Source organism: Lygodium microphyllum, chromosome 30, assembly GCF_053477565.2.
Source record: "Lygodium microphyllum isolate KBCC chromosome 30, Lygodium_microphyllum_v1.1.10, whole genome shotgun sequence".
NCBI lineage: Eukaryota > Viridiplantae > Streptophyta > Polypodiopsida > Schizaeales > Lygodiaceae > Lygodium > Lygodium microphyllum.
The window spans coordinates 29167443-29186563 of NC_141164.1; the positions used below are offsets into that span (position 1 = coordinate 29167443).

The 19121-nt window shown below is 35.4% G+C and overlaps 1 long non-coding RNA gene across 4 annotated transcripts; it reads right to left on the bottom strand.

Annotated features, from left to right (window-relative positions):
• Nucleotides 1-844: 844 nt before the first annotated feature.
• LOC148009662 (uncharacterized) lies at nucleotides 845-18119 on the bottom strand. Of its 4 annotated transcripts, none has more exons than XR_015689698.1 (2): nucleotides 17617-18119; nucleotides 845-1259 (listed from the first exon to the last, which is right to left on the bottom strand). It is a non-coding gene; the product is annotated as an uncharacterized LOC148009662 (long non-coding RNA). The 4 variants fall into 4 exon arrangements; XR_015689699.1 differs by lacking the exon at nucleotides 845-1259 and adding an exon at nucleotides 10647-10661; XR_015689702.1 differs by lacking the exon at nucleotides 845-1259 and adding an exon at nucleotides 11356-11370.
• Nucleotides 18120-19121: the final 1002 nt, after the last annotated feature.

Sequence of the window (19121 nt, forward strand, 5' to 3'; positions counted from 1 at the left end):
CGTAATGCATGAGTTTTCTTTGATATGCAACAAAAAATTGAGGTTCTTGATCCATCTATCTCATTCTTTATGAGGAACGAGTTTGATACAAGTTTTGTTGAGTAGTGGTTCAATCTGATTGACTTCGATACTTTGGAGCTCCTTATAATTCCATATAATGAAAAGGAAGTGATTCAATATTCTATTAGAGTTTTTGAGATTTTATCCTACTAATTTGTTGAGATATGATTGCTTTTAGTTCTCATTGGAGCTTGATTGCAATAGACCTTGTGGATAAGCAATGTTTTTTAAACAACTCTATGAAAGGAAGCCATGGAAATGCTAAATTATAAGTTATATTATCCAAGGGCTCCTTGATATTTCAATTCTTTTTTTTGTAAGTACTCTAAATTTCAATATATTTTATATATAGAGGTGCAAAAAGATTAATTGAAGAGCTAGAGAAAAGACCCCCTATGCCGTCTGATTTGCTTACAACAATGCAATATAGACAAGTTGCGGTAAGTTATTGATTAAAATAATTGAAACATAAGTTTATTCTATGAACTATCATTCGTTCTTTTTATAGTTTTACTTTGTGTTGGTGGTTACAGTGTCCCCATCAGGATAATAGCCATTCTTGTGGCTGGAGGGTGATTGTTGCAAATGCTAGAAGAATGGTTAACTTTGTTTATCTTAATGATGATAAACATGTAAAGGTGATATGAAAGATGCTAAACTTTAAGATAGATATTAATTGCAAATAGTCCATTGATGTGATAAAAATATAGTCTATTGTAAGAACAATAATGAACTAAAACTCTTTTTTCTATAAATATGTGACAGTTTTCAAAGGATTGCTATGCATCTGAGCATGTTTGGTACGTCAGAGCAAAGCTCTTGAAGTATATAATGGTCAATTGTATACAACCAACAATAGAGATTGGTGGGGATTTGCACCATGAAGGAGATGCGGTGCCTATAACCACGGAATGTGAAGCCACAACTTCAACACCTTTACCCACACCTTCTATACCCAAGACATCAAAGAAAGGCAAAAGGACTCCTAGAAAGGGTAGTTCTCCAAAAAAGAAATAGCTTTGCCATAGCGTCTTGCAAGCCTTCATATATAGAAATTTTCCCTTCAGCCCTTGTATATCTCATAGAGATGGCAGATAGACATCTGCTACAAAATTTGTACATATATTTTATATTGATAGTAAAGATATATTTTCTTGAATGTCCTTGCAGTGTATATTATTTTCTCTCCTTTTCGATATCTGTAAAAAATAAATTACAAATGTTTGTTAGTTAGGAAGTGAGATCTTGATATACATCTAAGTAGATATAATATGATGTGAAAACTTACTCGTTTCTTATCAAGTTGGAATACAAAGGAGCATGGTAGTTCAATGTCTTTATTTTGTAAATCCATCCTCACTTAATGTAGCGTACATGATTTTCTGATCTTTAAGATTGCAATAATATCCTCGTTGAACCAAATATCAAGATCCACTATAGGATCTTTGCTGAAATCATTAAGATTCTGGTCTAAAGCAACTAGAATGCTACCAACAAAATGCCATCGACTATAGTAAAAGCTAAGGATAAAATTTTGAGTAGCAATCATATATTTACAAGCTATAGAGTCTTGATCTATCTTACATATAATTTTTCCTTCTGTCCTTGTATCCCATCCTTCATCAACAAATTGTATGATATGATCATATGTTAGTCTCTTCACTGAAAGCATGGTTTTTGTTATTCTTATCTCCATATTAGAGAAGAAATCAATAAATATATTAATAGGCATAAACAAAGTAACTTTGCTTAGCCTACTTGAGATATTAGATTTTAGTGCTTTTTGGATCTCAGAAAATATCTTACATCTATAGCCCTCACTAGTAGCTGGACTTGGCAAAGGACACTCAAAGCTTGAAAAATCTGGCAAAGGAAGGAGGTTTATTGATCCCCATTGGCAACGCCGCATAGGAATAACATAAGAATGGTCATAAAAGAATATTCCATTCTCTGCAAGCTCTGTCTTCTTTCTGCCTCTATGCATTTCTTCTCCAATTGAACCATGTATAACATCAATAACATCAATAATAGACTCCACTGGTTGCTATTTCTCAAGATTAGAGGGACAGACATCTACAAGACAAACAAATATTATAATGGAAAAACTTTAAGAATCAAATTCTTACAATTTGGTCTATGCATTGGAAGCTTTGAAGATCGTGGTTTCAAACACAACTCTCTATGCATGAACACATGTTGCACTAGTACCTCTTTGATGCTATTCTTATTTGCTCCAAGCTTAAAATCTCGGATTCTGCCCTTCCAAGCAGAGATAAATGAGCTCTCATGTCTTTGCCTTTTTCCACGTTTTGCTTGTTGCATGGTGATCCAACTACCTTTGCTAATGATAGTAGGAATCCATCTTCCATCAATTTGGAATGAGTTAAACACTGATATGGATGTGATTTGGGAGCTTGGACGCCTTGTTGAAGGTCGAATTTCTGTATCCATGGTAGAAGAGAGAGAGACATGCACACAGAGAGAGAGAGAGAGAGATATGCATAGAGAGAGAGAGAGAGAGAGAGAGAGGACTAGGCTACCATAACGGAGGGAAAAACAATAGAGGAATAAAAGAAAGGAGGGAAAAAACTGAGCGCCATGCTTTTCACTAATTTGAATTTTGATTACATCAGTCATTATCATTAATCTAGAAACATCATTAAATAAAAGTAGCCGAGATTCTATGCCTTTAATGCAAAAGATATCATAATCACGAATATAAGAGACTAAAAATAGATAATAAAAATACAAATTCGTAATATTATTATATTTATATGTTTTTGTAAAATTATTTTTTAATATTTTTTAAATAGAAGTTCCGTTACGGAGGCTTTGCTCTTATTGGTCTAGAGCACTCTCTCTCCACATCCTAAAAGGCATTTTCGAGACCTCAAAACTCCCCTAATGGGTCATCCAATTGTGCCTTGTATGAGATACCAATGCCATGGATAGTGTCCTACATTGTAATACTTTGATTATTTTATTGAATTATAGTCTCATTTAGTTATGCCACTTGTCCTAGGAGTTGTTGTACATGAAGTTGATATACAACGATCACATCATGACACATTTTTATGGTTACTTGGGTTGGTAGGTTGTAAATACTTTGAATGCTTGATCATTGAGCCACTTAATTGTAATCGAGCAATTCATTATTACCCTTACACACATACTTCAAAAAATTTATAGCTTCTAAGAAAGTTGGAGGTTTTTAGTTAGGAGATCAATTGGATAGATTTTCCCATCAACCCACAAGTCCACGTGCTTCAATCCCATTTGTTTGTTACTCTATAGAATCTAAGGTTTCTCACTAGTATATTGGGTCCTTTTGAACAATGGGACACATTTGACCTCCACCTCAATATTCAACTCATTCTTTCGTGTATTAATTTTACTTATTACTTGTGCCCGAGTTGCATATATATAAATTAATTACACAAAGATGCTTTATGCGAATAATATGAGGTTTAGTGTCTAAGGAGTTAGATTGCAAAGAGGCCAAATGACACACTTATTGTTAATATGAATAGGGCTATTGAGTTTACAGTAATAAACTAGAGAGACATAAGTAGAGACACTGAGATAGACACGTAGAGAGGTTAATGGAAATAGTTGGTTTGGTGTCTATATGGAGATAGGTTGGGGGGATGCACAGAGATAGTTATAGAAATGGGGAGCCTACTTGGTTGTCTCAGAAGATAGAGTGGAGATACATAGAGCAGCCCACAAAGGTATTAAGAAAAAGGAAGTAGCTTAGTGTAGTAAGGGAGAAAAGATAGATAGACATAGATAGATTGCATACTGTGGTTATGGATGAGTGATTGTGAGCAAGAGGATACAAGTAGTTCTCTACGTTAATAAAGGTTGCAAAACCACAGAGAAGAGGTCACAATAAAGCTATGAGATAGTAAAGAAATTGGAAAATTTTGGCTTAGAGAGTAGGGGTATTCTACAAGAGCTTTCATATTTTAGATATTAAAATTATATCTCCAAAAAATATTTTTAAAAATGGAAAATTTGACTAATATGTTTGTTTTTTACCAAAAGATAGAATATTAAAAATTTTCAAAATATCTTTACTTTTTTTTCTTATTTTTGATTAAAATTTCAATTACTTTGTATCTACTAATCATTTTGCATTGAAAACCAAGCACTACATCTTGTAAATAACTCTTTTTTAAATATAAAATTTGGTTTGAAAAGGGTTTTTAAATTAGGAGAGAGAAAAATTCAAAGCAAATCCTTTGTGGTTGGATAATATAAAAAAGGCAAAAAAAGATTGCAAAAGTGAAGATAGAATATGATTATTTTACTATTTTACTCTCCACTTTTTCTTATTTTAAGGAGGAGAGGGGAGGCTAAAAGGCCAATTTCTAAGTTCATTTTTTTCCTAATGTAAGAAAACATTTGAGGTGATATAGCTCTTCTTTGCATACATAAGCATTTTAAACATCATTGATGGCCAACAACATAGTGAGATGCTCTCGATCAAAGGGTATGGTAAATACATAGCTAAATAATAGCTTGTAGGTTTGACTTGAAAACTTTGAAATGCATGTGTGGCATCTCCAATGGTAAAAATGTAAAAATTCCATCCATATACTAATTGACAAATAGAGTGGAAGGAAAGAAGGGGAAGAAGAACTAGCAAAGAGACTTGACAAGTGCTCCATCAACACTATAATGGGAATACTATCTTCATCATTACTCATCTCCACTATAAATAGCCTTAAGGACATTGTAGGAACAATGGCCTTGCTACTACTTTCCTTGCATTATGGAAAATCAAAATACATGTGTCTAATTTGGCATTCCAAGAGCACTGGTCCACCTCATTTCACTTAGCTTTCTCTAACTTTTGTGGGCATCTTGAGGTGATGTGTCATGGCTATCCACAAGTCCAATAACCAATAGGAACCTTAGTGAAAGGCAGTCCTGGCTTGTGGTCTTGTCTTAACATCACGATCAAAATAGGTCTATAATCCATAAGGATTGGGTGCCCTTCTTCATCATAGCAAACAAAAGGGTTCATGTATTTATCATCCTTAGCTAGTCCCTCAATAAAATAAATGAGGGTATCACTAGGTAAATGTGTGATCATGGGAGATCTAGGTCTTCATAAAGGATTGATTCTCACTCTTTGCATAGCCACTTGGTGTTCTGGAGGGGCTAGCAATGCTAATTGCTAGCCTAATGGGGTTTGTTAGGATGATTGGCACCTTAATTATAGTGCTCATAGGCAAAAGTGGGGCTCTGTAATATGTGGCTTTGTGACTAAAACATTAGCGATTTGTGCATATCCTTGGAGGTTTGGAGAACCCCAAAGGGAGGTGGTCTCACCATAATATGCACACATTTCATGTTGTGGTTATATGGCCTTCAAATTTTTAGAGATTCTACCATCGTGAGAAACTCTTGATATTGCTCCTTGAGATTATCATTAATTCTAGTGTTTTTTTACTCTTTGTCTAAGTTTGTTCTATACGATTTTCTTGGTGGGATCCCATTGTTCATTAATCCATGATGTGCTCTTTGTGTGAAGGTAATCCATACAAAGACCTGCATTGAGGACTTTGTTGATGATGGAGAGATTCAACTTAGAGTTTCTAGCTAAGGTCTCATAAATCCTTTCATCATAGATGCCCTTGATGAAGGCTTTTGTGACCACCTTGGGTGTAGACCTCTTTGCAAGAGGTATGCATTTAAATAGGCTCTTAACCTTAGAGATATAGTCTCTCATGCTCTCCCCTTCCTATTGTTCAACATTCATCTGCCAGACAATGAGATTTTCCCCATGTCCAACTTTAGCAAAACACTTGATGATTGAACATGTCCTTTAGTAGTATAAAGGAGGCCTTCTCTATGGTATCTAGACTTGTGAACTAGGTGCACCCTTTTTCACTTAGGAAAAACCCAAATTCTTCTGCATACTTGGTATCACCCACAATGTTATTTGCCTCATAGATTTGTTCAAATTGTTGTATGAAACTGTAAGGGTCATCACTGACTCAGTATTTGTCTAGTTATTTATCCACTAAAGGGATCTTTGCTTGGTCTCTATTGATCGACCATCTCGATTAGAATGGTTTGTGGCCAATATGTGTTCTGAATTTTGGAGAATATCTAATTGACCAAAGAGTCTTCTTTGCACAAGATCAGAGAGGGAGTCTTGTGACAAGTTAATTGCTCCTGCATTGAACAACATCTTATGGGTGATATCCACTTCTACTTGCATTGTGGCAAGTTGCATCTTGGTGTCATTGTTGAGATCAACCAAGCAATTGAGAGCAAGCATTCTTTTTCCTTTCAACCCTATTAGCTTCTATTGCAATGCTTTGGGAGTTATCCTTGAAGCATCAAAGCTTGTAGATTTTTGGAATATATCAGTTGTGGCTTGGAAATCATCAAAACTACCTCTCAAGTTACCAAATCTATCCATAGGCTACGTGTGATTCCCATGGTCTCTAAGTTGACTATATTGATTATGTGATTTATGAGGTCATGCATAGGTGTGTTTTCTAGGTCGAGTGTGACTAGGACTTGGTTCCCTGACTGTGGTAGTCCTCAAGTCCCAATGGTTCACACTTTGATCATGTGTGTTGAAATGTGTGAGTTCTATTTTTGTGTATTAGTTGGTTTTGTTGTTCTTTTTGTTTTATTTGTTAGTTTTTTGTTTCTTTTTTTTTTGGTTTTTTTTAACGTGAAAGAAATTAAAGGAAAAAAACCTTATGGGATACACCCCTAATTGTGATGTGCAATGTATAAGTGTGTGTGACATTCAATAAGTGGTTGTGGGTTAGTGCTATGATGTGCATGTACCTAGGTATGCAAGGCTAGGAGGAAATGCAATGTGTCCCAAGATGCAATAGGTTTACAATGAATAATTGTGGATATATGAGTGCACACTCATAACTACACATGTACACTAGTGCTAATTCGTGTTCGCTTGTGTCTATGAATGCACCTAAGTGCTCGTAGTGTATAGGGTGCTAGGTGAATTGCACTAAGTGTGATTATGTGTGCTAAGCCTTTAGCATTGTAAAGTGAGTGCACAATGTTCATTCTTACCTAATGAATATGCAAGTGTACTTATGTTTGCATTGCGATGTCTTTATGTGTAGAGTAAGAAACTCTATGTGTTGTGAGTCCTAGAGTGGGTGTTGGCTATATGCAACACTATTCACAAGCATGCACAAGTATCCACAAGCATGCCTAGATGCACATGGTCACACACATGGTTACTAGTGTTTTTTTATGTTCAAAGGTGTACCTTAGGTGTATGTCAATGTGTGCAATGTGTCTATATGCACTTATGTTGCTAATGGGTATCCTAATACATGCTTGAAGGCTAAAGGGTGCATCTATATGTAGTAAAGGATGGTCCATATTGTGATGCAATGTGGATTGTTTATGTGTGTGTAGGTGTATATTGTCATATGCACTAGGTGTATACACTCAGTGAATGCATTATGTATGTACTTGGATGCGCATTGTGTATAGTTGGAAATAAAGTGCAAGAGTGGTGTCTAGGTGAATGCACAATGTGTGGTATGCCGTGATGAATGCACCATGTGCTATATGGATGTGCTAAGTATTGATGTGTGCTCTCAATGTCTTATAGGTTGAGGCACAATATAGGCAAATGCACATAATGTAAGCAAGTGTATACACTAGCTCTATGGGTATCTAGTGGGTCTATGGATGCATGATAGGTTTATGGATTGTAGATGGTTTCATAACATAGATGTATAGATGGATGCACAGTACACTATGGATGCATTGTGTAAGAGTATGTTAGCGCACTAAGGTCTTTTGGTTGAATGCATAGTGTACTGAGGTTGAGCTAAGTGATATGTGTGTAGATCTGTCTCACTACATGGGCTAATGTAGGTATGGATGCATTGTGTGTTACTATGGGTACACTAAGCAATGAGGGTGTATGTAAGGATGCACACAAATATACACATGTCACACTAGTGTGTCACCGAGGTACCCAGTGGAACGTTTTTCCTTCCTTAGGAAGATGATGGGTGTAGAATGAGATAGATTCTATTCCTCATCTTGTTGGACTTCATGTATATTTGTATTTTGTCACTTTTTTCTTATTCTCTCCTCACTAGAGACACATTCATCTTTAAATGAGAGGTTGTTGGGGGTAAAGGCACATGTGTCTATGCTACCTTATATTTATTACACATACCATGACTATATACATGTACACTACATATAGTGGGCACCCATCACTATCACTTTATTCTTTATTCTTTCAATGGCTATTGAATAAGGGATGGTCAGTCACACATTGTGACTACTGGAGTTCCCACATCTGGTATCTCTCTCTTGTTCTCTTACTTCATTCTCCATAGCTCACATCTCTCTTGCTTCCACTTGTTCTTGCTTCCACTTGGGCTTCTCCCTTCATTCTCTCTCCAAAACTTGGGGTTTTGATTTCAAAAAGTAGTGGGAGATTTAAAAAGAAAAAATGAATAGTGTACAAATTTTGAGCTCCTTTGACCTCATACTTTCCCCTCTTTTTTAGTAAGTTTTCAATTTTACTTTTTTTCTCTCTCACAAAATTAAATTGAACTAAAAATTGAGGAGTAAATCACTTTCTCTCTCTTCTCCATTTTGGTATGTTTCTGTCTCCATTGAAGCTCTCTAGTGAGGGTAATTAGGATTTTGATCATTCCAGTTAACTTTGTGATTTCTTTTCCTTACAACTCTAGAATTTGGACAAAACACAGTATCCATTTCTCTTTATATTTTCTCTTATGTGTTGTTTTTTTTAGTAGGGATTGATGTAATTTCTAATTGTTGTTGTTGTTTTGTTGCAAATATTATTTTGGGCAAGAGGTAGAGGTGCTCATTTTGTGTGTGTGTGTGTGTGTGTGTGTGTGTGTGTGTGTGTGTGTGTGTGTGTGTGTGTGTGTGTTTCCTCTTTTCTATTGTGTTTTCATTAAACCTTAGTGTTGGTTCTTATTGAATTTGTCTTCTCATAGAGTTCATTTGGAACAAGAAGTATAGGTGTTAATCTCTCTTTATGTGTAAATTTGTTATATTCTATGGTACCTAAATTTATGCATTCGATTAGTTATTTTTTTGCTTGTTGGAATTGATGTTTTCTTTTATCTATTATGTGCAATGGGTCTTAATGAGCAATGATTTAGTCTTGTCTCATCAAGTTAGCTTATGGGTACATTTGCCCTATTTTGTGTTGCTTCAATACATATAGGTGACTAGTTATCTTTAGTTAAGAGGGATTCGTCATTTGAATAGTTTAGTCTAAAATTGATTCTATTATGTCATTTTCAATGGGTTTTTATTATCATAATTTTAGAATCAATTATTATTATAGCAATCAATATAGTGTAAATAATCTATCTTATAAGTATTGACGTTTTCTCAAATATCTTCAACCTTGAATGCATACTCTCCCAAATAGATCCCCCGTTTAGGTCCTAGAAGACTTTGTGATGAGCACCGTCATGCCATTTGCACATACTCCAGCAGTATCCTGACCTTATGCCAAAAAAAGCACCTCCTACTCTCCATTCGATAGAGATCTTGTAGAGTCTTGTGAATAAGTCTCAAGAAACTAGCATTTGGAATTATGAGATCAAAAGAGCATTGATACTTCTTGATTTCTCTTAGGGCCACTATACATGGCCACCACTCGTATTTCTTGTGGGGATGTTGAGGAGGACCCCTCTCAAGGTGGCTTAAGGAAGTTGGTTTAGGTTGAGACAGGGGTAGTCTATTGACAAGCTATGAAGTGTCATTGTCCAAGATTGCATTTGAGCTTATAAATGCTTCATTTAACTAAACACAATATGGCACTTTGAGAGGAACCTTCTTTTCAGCCATCTTAGGCCTAGCTATCTTTTCTACATAGCAAGAGATTTGAAAACTCAATGAATAAGATAGAGTGAAATCCTAATATATAGTGCTTAAACTTTAAGACTCATTTACATAAACATACTCTCTCTCTTTATCTCTTAAATAATGAAATGCATTCATACTGAACATATTATTCATCTTACTATCTTAGCTCTTTTTGAACCCATTTGCTACCTTAAAGCCTTGTTTCTAGCCACTTGGCATGGTTTTCTTTGGCACTTGAGGCATTACAACATGTTCTTTTAGTGACATGATGTAATTCAATCATGTCAATAGCCAATTCATCAACTCTTTCATTTACTTTCTTTTACAAGAATATAACTTCATTTGTTGCTATGATTATGTATCACTAAGATAGCAATTACATCAATGGATTACAACTATTCACCCCTCAACCATGATCAATTTTTCTTTAGTATATGCCATGTGCTATCTAATGTGAATTTTCCAAACCTTGTGTGAATCAGATGCATTCACACTGCATATGTTCTTCATCTTACTATCTTAGCTCTTTTCAAATTCATTTGTTGCCTTCTCGAAGCCTTGTTTTAGCCACTTTGCATGGTTCCCTTTGTTGGCATTTGAGGTATCATAATGTACTTTTTTAGTGACACGACATGATTCAAATCATATATGTATCCGACTCATCAACACTTTCATTTGCTTTTTTTTGCGAGAGTTGATATTCATTTGCTACTGTGATCCTATACCACCAAGATAGCAATTGGATCATTAGATTGCTGCCATTCACCCTCCACTATGATCGATTTCTACAATTGGAGATTCCACACGTGTATTATAAAGTTTTAAAGTCTCTTGCAAGACGTTATTCAACTAGATATTTTCCATATCCTTCAACTGAGAGCATCTTGCCACAATGGATGATGTTAGAAATGATTGTGTGTGTAAAGACTCATTTATAGCCCCTCAAATGTTTTCTTGGGAACTTTAAATGCAGCAAACCATCACACATGGCACATTGATTGAACACTAAATTTTCTTAGGTTGTTCTTATTGATTTGTAAAGCTATATTCATCAAAGTTACACTAACTCTTTCAAGCTTTACTCCCTTTTGATAGCCTCACTTTCATCCAACTTGATGAAAAACTACAATTTACCACTATATTCCTAAATAGACATATCATAATACATTACCATTATTGATTATACCTTGCATAGATCCAGACAGTATTTGTTAAGTTCAATAAACTTAACCTCATATGTATTTTTTGTCCCAACCTTTAGTGTTTCCATGCCAAGAACACGAATGGAATCTCATGTCAACTCCAAAACCTCTATTAAATTTCAAGGTCTAGGAAGAGACATGATTCTATTTATTTTCAACACACGACCAAAACCCCAACCTTCACACCCTTGAATATTTCGAGTAAGTCCATGTGCTAATGTGAGCCCTGTCACAAATAGATTGTGGATCCAATGTTGAGGAGTCGTTTGAGATATCTTTTAGTGTGCACTCGATCATATTCTCCTTCACAACCTTGAACTTTGGATTGCTCTAAGCATGTTTCAATATACTTGCCTTCGGCAATTTTCAAATGGATGATCCAAGCTCATCCTCACTTAGGTTTTCATTTTGAGATACCTTGCATGCTTTGATACATTGCTTCCATTAGCCAATGATCACAATTAACTCATTAATTGTCTTTGTCTTCTGTTTGTACTCTTATATCAACTGGCTATTGATTTTTCTAATGTCATCCAATGGTAGATTTGCCTCCTCATACAAAATACCAATGTCTTGAATAGTATTCTACATTGTGATAATCTGTTTTTTTAAAAGCTATAATTTTATTCAATTGTTTCACTTATCCTATGAGCTACTATATTTGAAGTTGATGTGCAACAATCACATTATGACAGTTTTTTATAATTTCTTAGCAAGCTATGAGCACTTTGAATACATAACCATTAAGCCACCTAATGTAACCAAGCAACCCATTTTCACCCTCATACATATATTTTAGCAAATTTGTGATTCCTAAGAAAATTGAAGGTTTATTGGTTGTAGAGCTTAAGGGTTAACACCAGTACTACACTCTATCCTTTTGAATAATGGAGTATATTCCAACTCTATCTCAATATGTAGCTCCTTTTTGCTTGTATTCATTCTACTTATTGCTTATATTCTAGTTAAAAATATATGAAATTATTACATAATTTATCTAGATGTATGTTGAGTGTGTGAAGATACTTTACATCAACACATAGAGATTCTTATGAGAACAAGAGGTTTGATATTTATGGAGTTAGACTAGAGAGAAATTGATCAATACATATATAGGTTAATAAAAATAAGGTTGTTGAGTCTATGAGGATAAACTAGAGAGGTATAGATAAAAACATTGAGATAAACACAAAGAGGTTAATGAAAATAGTTGGTTTGGTGTCCATGGAGATAGGCTGGAGGAGATGCATAGAGATCTTAATGGAAACATGAATTTAGAAATATCAGGAGGTAGATTGGGCATGCATAGATAGACACACATAGATGTCAAAGGAAAGCAAGTAGCTTAGTGTGTGAGGGAGGATGGATAGACATTGTAGAGTACACAGACACAAATAGATTGCATACACTATTTATTGATAACTCATTTTGTGAGCAAGAGATTTTACCATTCTTCTCTCCAATTTTCCTTGTTTTAAGGAGAAAAGAGAGGAGACTAAAATGGCCATTACTGAGTTTTTTTCCTAATGCATATCATCATTTTAGAAAGCTCAAATAAGTAAGCTTAACACATCTATTACTATCTATAATCGTCTAATGGGTTACACTTGGGCTCATAATCACAAGGTTGGGGGTTTATACTTATGTTTACATTGATTATATATGCATTGTTTTTTTGCAGTCATCTATTGGCATTTATTATTATCATTGTGAGCTCTAAGGCATTATAGATAATAAACATTAGCTTCCATGTATAAAGAAAAATCATTATCAACTACAGTGACATGTTAATAAAACAAACAACTTAAGTAGGTTTCTTGTTAGACAACTGGATTCTCCAAGTTTACTCATTTTAGACGTTATTAAATTATTAACTTGAAGATGAAAGAAACATATTACAAAAGCAACAAAGGAGAAACATGCTTGAACAAAAATATTTTGGTGTTTACTATAGCATGTGTATTTCCAAGTTAAAAACTACAATCAAACCTTTGTGTTATACATGGCAAATTAGACCATTAAAACGTTGGAAGTCTACAAGTGGAAGTCCAACAACAAGCCTCAGACAAGCACTAAATGGGCATGCCCGTCACTATTTGCTTCTTCCTCCCCTCCCCTCTTTCTCACGCGTTATCTCTCCTTTTCTCTTTCCCCTCCCTTTTTTCATTAAAGCCCCCCCTCCTCTCACCTCCCTAATAAAATTAAAACCCCCTCCCCTCTCTCTCACTTATAATCTCTCTTTCTTTACCCCCTCCCCTTTCTAATTAGATTCCTCCCCCCCTCTCTCTCATTTGTAGAGCCTAGGTTCTCTCTCTCTCTCTCTCTCTCTCTCTCTCTCTCTCTCTCTCTCTCTCTCATTAAATTTTTTACTTTAATTTTTTTAATTAAATATTTTTAAAAGTTCTTTTAAGTTTAAATTTTTTTGAACATAGTTTTTCACACACTTTGAGAGGGAGATAGAAGAAGAGAGATAGAGAGAGAAAAGAATAAGAATGATAAAAAGAAGAAGACGAACAGAGGATGAAGGAAAAGAGGAAAGAGAATAATCTTTTTTATATTAAAAATTTTTCTTCTCCCCTTTCCCCCCTCTCTCTCATGTGTAGGGCCTCTCTCTCTCTCTCTCTCAAATTAAACTTTTTTAATCAAAATTTTTAAAAACTTTTTTATTTAACATTTTTTAGACATAGTTTTTCACATACTTTGAGAGGGAGATAGAAAAAGAAGAAGAAGAAAGAGAAGAAATAAAAAAAGACGGAGAGAGGGGGAAAAGAGAAAAGATAATAGTCTCTTTTAAAATAAAACATTTTTTATATAATTTTTGACTTAGAGAGAGAGATAGATAGGAAATATATAATTTCAAAGAGAGAGAAAATAGGAGGAGAGAAAGGGAAAGAGAGAAAATAGAAAAATAGAAAGAGAAGAAAAAATATATAGAGAGAAAAGAGAGTGAGAGAAAAAAACTTGAAAGAGAAAGAGAAAGGAAAAGAAAAATAGAGAGAGAGAGAGAGAGAGAGAGAGAGAGAGAGAGAGAGAAATTGAGAGAAGTATACAATGAGTAAAAAAGAAAGAAAAGGAGAGGGAGGGAGAGAGAGGGGGAACAAAGAGAAAGAGACTTATAGAGAGAGGAAATATAAACTTTTAAAGAGAGTGAGGAAAAGAAAAAAGGAAAAGAGAGAAGAGAGGGGGCAAGGGGGAGAAGAAAAGGGGAGAGAGATAGATAGAGAGAGAGAGAGAGAGAGAGAGAGAAAAGAAGAAAAGGAAGAGAGAGAATTTAAACACAGAAAATTATAGAGAGATGAAATATAAAATTTAAAAGAAAAAGAAAATTAAAAAATTTAAAGAGAGAAGAATTTAAAAAAGAAAAAAGAAGAAAGAGAAGGAAAAGAGAGAAGAGAGGGGAGAGAGAAGAATTTTCGTTGTAAGTTTGGAAGCCTTCGAACCTCTAGAGGGCTTCCCAAACCTATCCCCTTTTTCAAACCTCCCTTTTTCAATCAAAACCCCATTCCCTCCCCTCTTTCTCACGTATAATCTCTCATTTTCTCTTCGCTCTTTCTTTTTTCATTAAAGTCCCCTCCCCCCCCCCCCCCCCCCACCCTCATCTCCCTTTTTAAAATTAAAACCCCCTCCCCTCTCTCTCACTTATAATCTCTCTCTTTCTTTCCCCCCCTCCCCTTTTTCATTAAAGCCCCAAACCTCCAGAGGGCTTCCCAAACCTACCCCATTTTTTCAAACCTCCATTTTTCAATCAAAATCCCCTCCCCTCCCCTCTTTCTCGCGTGTTATCTCTCATTTTCTCTTCCCCCTCCCTTTTTTCATTAAATCCCTCTCTCCTCTCACCTCCCTAATAAAATTAAAACCCCCTCCCCTCTCTCTCACTTATAATCTCTCTCTTTCTTTACCTCCTCCCCTTTTTAATTAAATTCCTCCCCCCTCCCCCCCTCTCATTTGTAGGGCCTAGGTTCTCTCTCTCTCTCTCTCTCTCTCTCTGTGTTAGATTAAATTTTTTAATTTAAACTTTTATTTTAATTAAATATTTTTAAAAAAAATAGTTTAAAATTTTTCAAACATAGTTTTTCACACACTTTGAGAGGGAGATAGAAGAAGGAAGATAGAGAGAGAAAAGAAGAAGAATGATATAAAGAATACGAATATAGGATGAAGGGAAAGAGGAAAGAGAATAATCTTTTTTAATTAAACATTTTTCTTTTCCCCATTCCCTCCTCTCTCTCATGTGTAGGGCCTCTCTCTCTCTCTCATTAAAATTTTTTACTAAATATTTTTTAAAACTTTTTTATTTAACATTTTTTAAACATAGTTTTTCATACACTTTGAGAGGGAGATAGAAGAAGAAGAAGAAGAAGAAAGAGAATAAATTAAAAAAGATGGAGAGAGAGGAAAAAGAGAAAAGATAATAGTCTCTTTTGAAATAAAACATTTTTAATATAATTTTTGCCTTAGAGAGAGAGACAGATAAGAAATATATAATTTCAAAGAGAGAGAAAATAGGGGGAGATAAAGGGAAAGAGAGAAAAGAGAAAAATAGAGAGAGAAGAAAAAATATATAGAGAGAAAAGAGAGCGAGATAAAAAAACTTGAAAGAGAAAGAGAAAGGAAAAGAAAAATAGAGAGAGAGAGAGAGAGAGAGAGAGAGAGAGAGAGAGAGAGAGAGAGAGAGAGAGAATCGAGAGAAATTTACAATGACTGAAAAAGAAAGAAAATGAGAGGGAGGGAGAGAGAGGGGGAACAGAGAGAAAGAGACTTATAAAGAGGAAAATATCAACTTTTAAAGAGAGTGAGGAAAAGAAAAAAGAAAAAGAGAGGAGAGAGAGGGCAAGGGGGAGAAGAAAAGGGGAGAGAGAGAGAAAAGAAGAAAAGGAAGTGAGAGAATTTAAACACGGAGAGAAAATTATAGAGAGATGAAATATAAAATTTAAAAGAAAAAGAAAATTAAAAAATTTAAAGAGAGAAGAATTTAAAAAAGAAAAAAAGAAAAAAGAGAAGGAAAAGAGAGAAGAATTTTCGCTGTAAGTTTGGAAACCTTTGAACCTCTAGAGGACTTCCTGAACCTATCTCCTTTTCCAAACCTCCCTGAAGAGGTAAAGAAAGTGAAAGAAGAAGAAGAAGAATAAGAAGAAGAAGAGAGAGAAAGAGGGAGAGAACATGCAGAGAGAATTATAGAGAGAGAAAATATAAAATTTAAAAAGAGAATAAAAAAATAGAGGAGAAAGAGAGAAGGAAAAGAGAGGAGAGAGAGAGAGGGAGAAAAGAAAAAACTTAAAAAGAGAATGAAGAGAGAGCGAGAGAGAGAGAGAGAGAGAGAGAGAGAGAGAAGAAGAAGAAGAAGAAAAAAGAGAAAAGAGAAAAGGTAGAGAGAAGGAAAAGAGAGAAGAGAGGGGGGAAAATAAAAGGAGGGAGAGAGAGAGAAAGAGAGAGAAGAAAAACAGGGGGAGAAAAAAGAAAAGAGAGAGAGAGAGAAAGAGAGAGAGAGAGAGAACTAGGAGAGGATAAAAAATAAACTAAAATAGAAGGCAAAGAAAGAGAGAGAGAAAGAGAAAATTAGATATAAGAAATTTGGGGGGAGGAGAGAGAGAGAGAGTAAATAAAAAATTAAAAACTGAGACGAAAAAGAGGAGAAAGAAAGATGAGAAATAGATTGTTGAACGAAGTTGTCATGTGATAGTACAGTAACTTCACTTGCCACAGGGCAACGAAGCTACCGCGAAGTGGCCTAGCTTTTCTTTGTGCACACGAAATGCTAGTATAGTATTTAAGTATAGCTTTCTTGGGGTGTTAAGGCCATTTGTAAAGCAAATAGTCCACCATAACATCTGATAAACGGATACATGGTTGAAAGGAAGAAGGAATGTGAAAGCATATCAATGATAAGTTATAAATGGAATAGTCTTGAAAGAAAGACAAGTTACTTTGTCCCCAAAAATTTATTAGTCAAGGAAATGCCAAGTATGACTTTGAACAGTTTCCTACTCAAAATTAAAGAATGTAATGTAAAATTGTGCAGGGTAGGGGATTGTTGGATCTAGGTGGGGGCTAGCAGTCTCTTGTGGCCCAAATACGATTGGCTAGGTATGCAATTACTTGCAATAGCTTATGGTGTTGATCAATTTACAGGGCAAAAAAAAGAAAGGGGGTGCTTATCCCACATGGAAAAATGTCAAAAACTTATTGTGGATTTGTGGAAGGCTTTGGAAGGTCTAGAAGTGTGCTTGTGGGTGATTGTTGGAACAAATTAGAAAGGTCAAACTCCAAAACTTGTGTATGCGAGAGAGAGAGAGAGAGAGAGAGAGAGAGAATAAGAGCCATAATGTTGTAGACTTATTAAGACGTGAACGCGTGTCATACGACACAGTCTATATGCGACATGTTTTATAAGCCATATACAATACAAGGTGTAGTGGGAGATGTAGAGGAAGGGGCTTCGTAAGAAGCAAGGTGATTTGTTATCAGTACTTACTTGCAGCTACGACGTCGGGCTAGAAGGCCAGACGGCGGTTTGCGCTTTGGTGGGGTTGGTGGGGGGTCTGCCGGTGAGCTTCTTCTTGAGCCAGCGCCAGGAGGAGGAGGAGGAGGAGGCGGCGGCGGCGGCGGCGGCGTTCTCAGACGAAGGAGAAGCTGGTGATGGTGACGATGAAGCTGGCTTCTTCTTATCTTGCGGTTTAGAGGAGGAGGAAGAAGAGGCGGCAGCCATTTTGCCTCGGAGGTAAGCCTCGGCTATAAGGACGGTGGGATAAGACATGGCGACCACCCAGCACCCTTAATACAGCAGCTCTGCTCGCTCGTATACTGTAATGTTTCTGGGTATACAAGCGATCAGCACTCCAATCGACGCAGAGGCAGAGATCAAAGAAAGGAAGCTGCGTGAACTTGTTTAAAAAGCGCGCACACACACTCTCTCTCGAGGGAGGAGGAGGAGGAAGGTCTCTCTCTCTCTCGCTCTCTCTTTGGGCCCCCGGCTCTCGACAAGAGCGATTCCACGAGTCCTTTTGCTTGCCTTGCACGCCAGCCTTCGTACCCAATCAGTCCACTCATCCCACACCTCACCACACAAAATCAAACCGTCTTAGTCTTTGCTCATGAAAATCCGAGATTTAATGTAAAATGAATTACAATTTTATAAAAATCACTTTTAAAAATACGGATAAAAAGTTTAACGAATCTCCTTAAAAAAGAGATCAAAATGATAATATCTAGACCAATAAATAAATACAAATATCGATTGGACATGAATTTTTTGAATTGATATTATATTCATAGAATATATTTAAATGCCGTGTATCATAGATATAATTATTAATTATTAAATATATAAATTTAAATGATTAAAAACTCAAGAGTTATGAGACATAACTCATGGCTTAGCACTTGATAGGTATAATTATTAATTATGACAATGTGGATAACTTTTGGCATTAAAATATGCAAATTGGATTATATGTGTTATTTGATATATTGGGTCAAGCACAACACAACAAATATTTGCAAAACCTACAAGTGGATTCCTCTCAAACAAAAACAAGCTAACAATGCATGATTGAAAAATACAATTGAGTTATGCTATAAACAAGCAACATTTGATCTACCTTATGATATCAAAGATCCCCTCTCACTTGTATGAATTGACATGTAAATTGGAACTTTCACATACCTTTCAAACCTCATCCCATCCAAAGTGGCAACTCATGTCCTCCAAAGATAACACCAAGTGACCATGCCACAAAGTTATGAAAAATCTCAAATAAAGAAATATCAACTTAGGTTATTATGATCATAGACTATATTAACATTTTCATGTTTTATTTAGGGCATTTACATAAATCAAATTTAGATCCTAATATTTCTAAGTTCTTTCTCCTCCCTTTCTCTAAAGAAACTTTTACATCTTTCATTTTTACATGCCTCCTTTGACCCCTTTTCTTCCTTCAACTTGCTTGTACATTTATTCGCCTTACCTCTACTTTA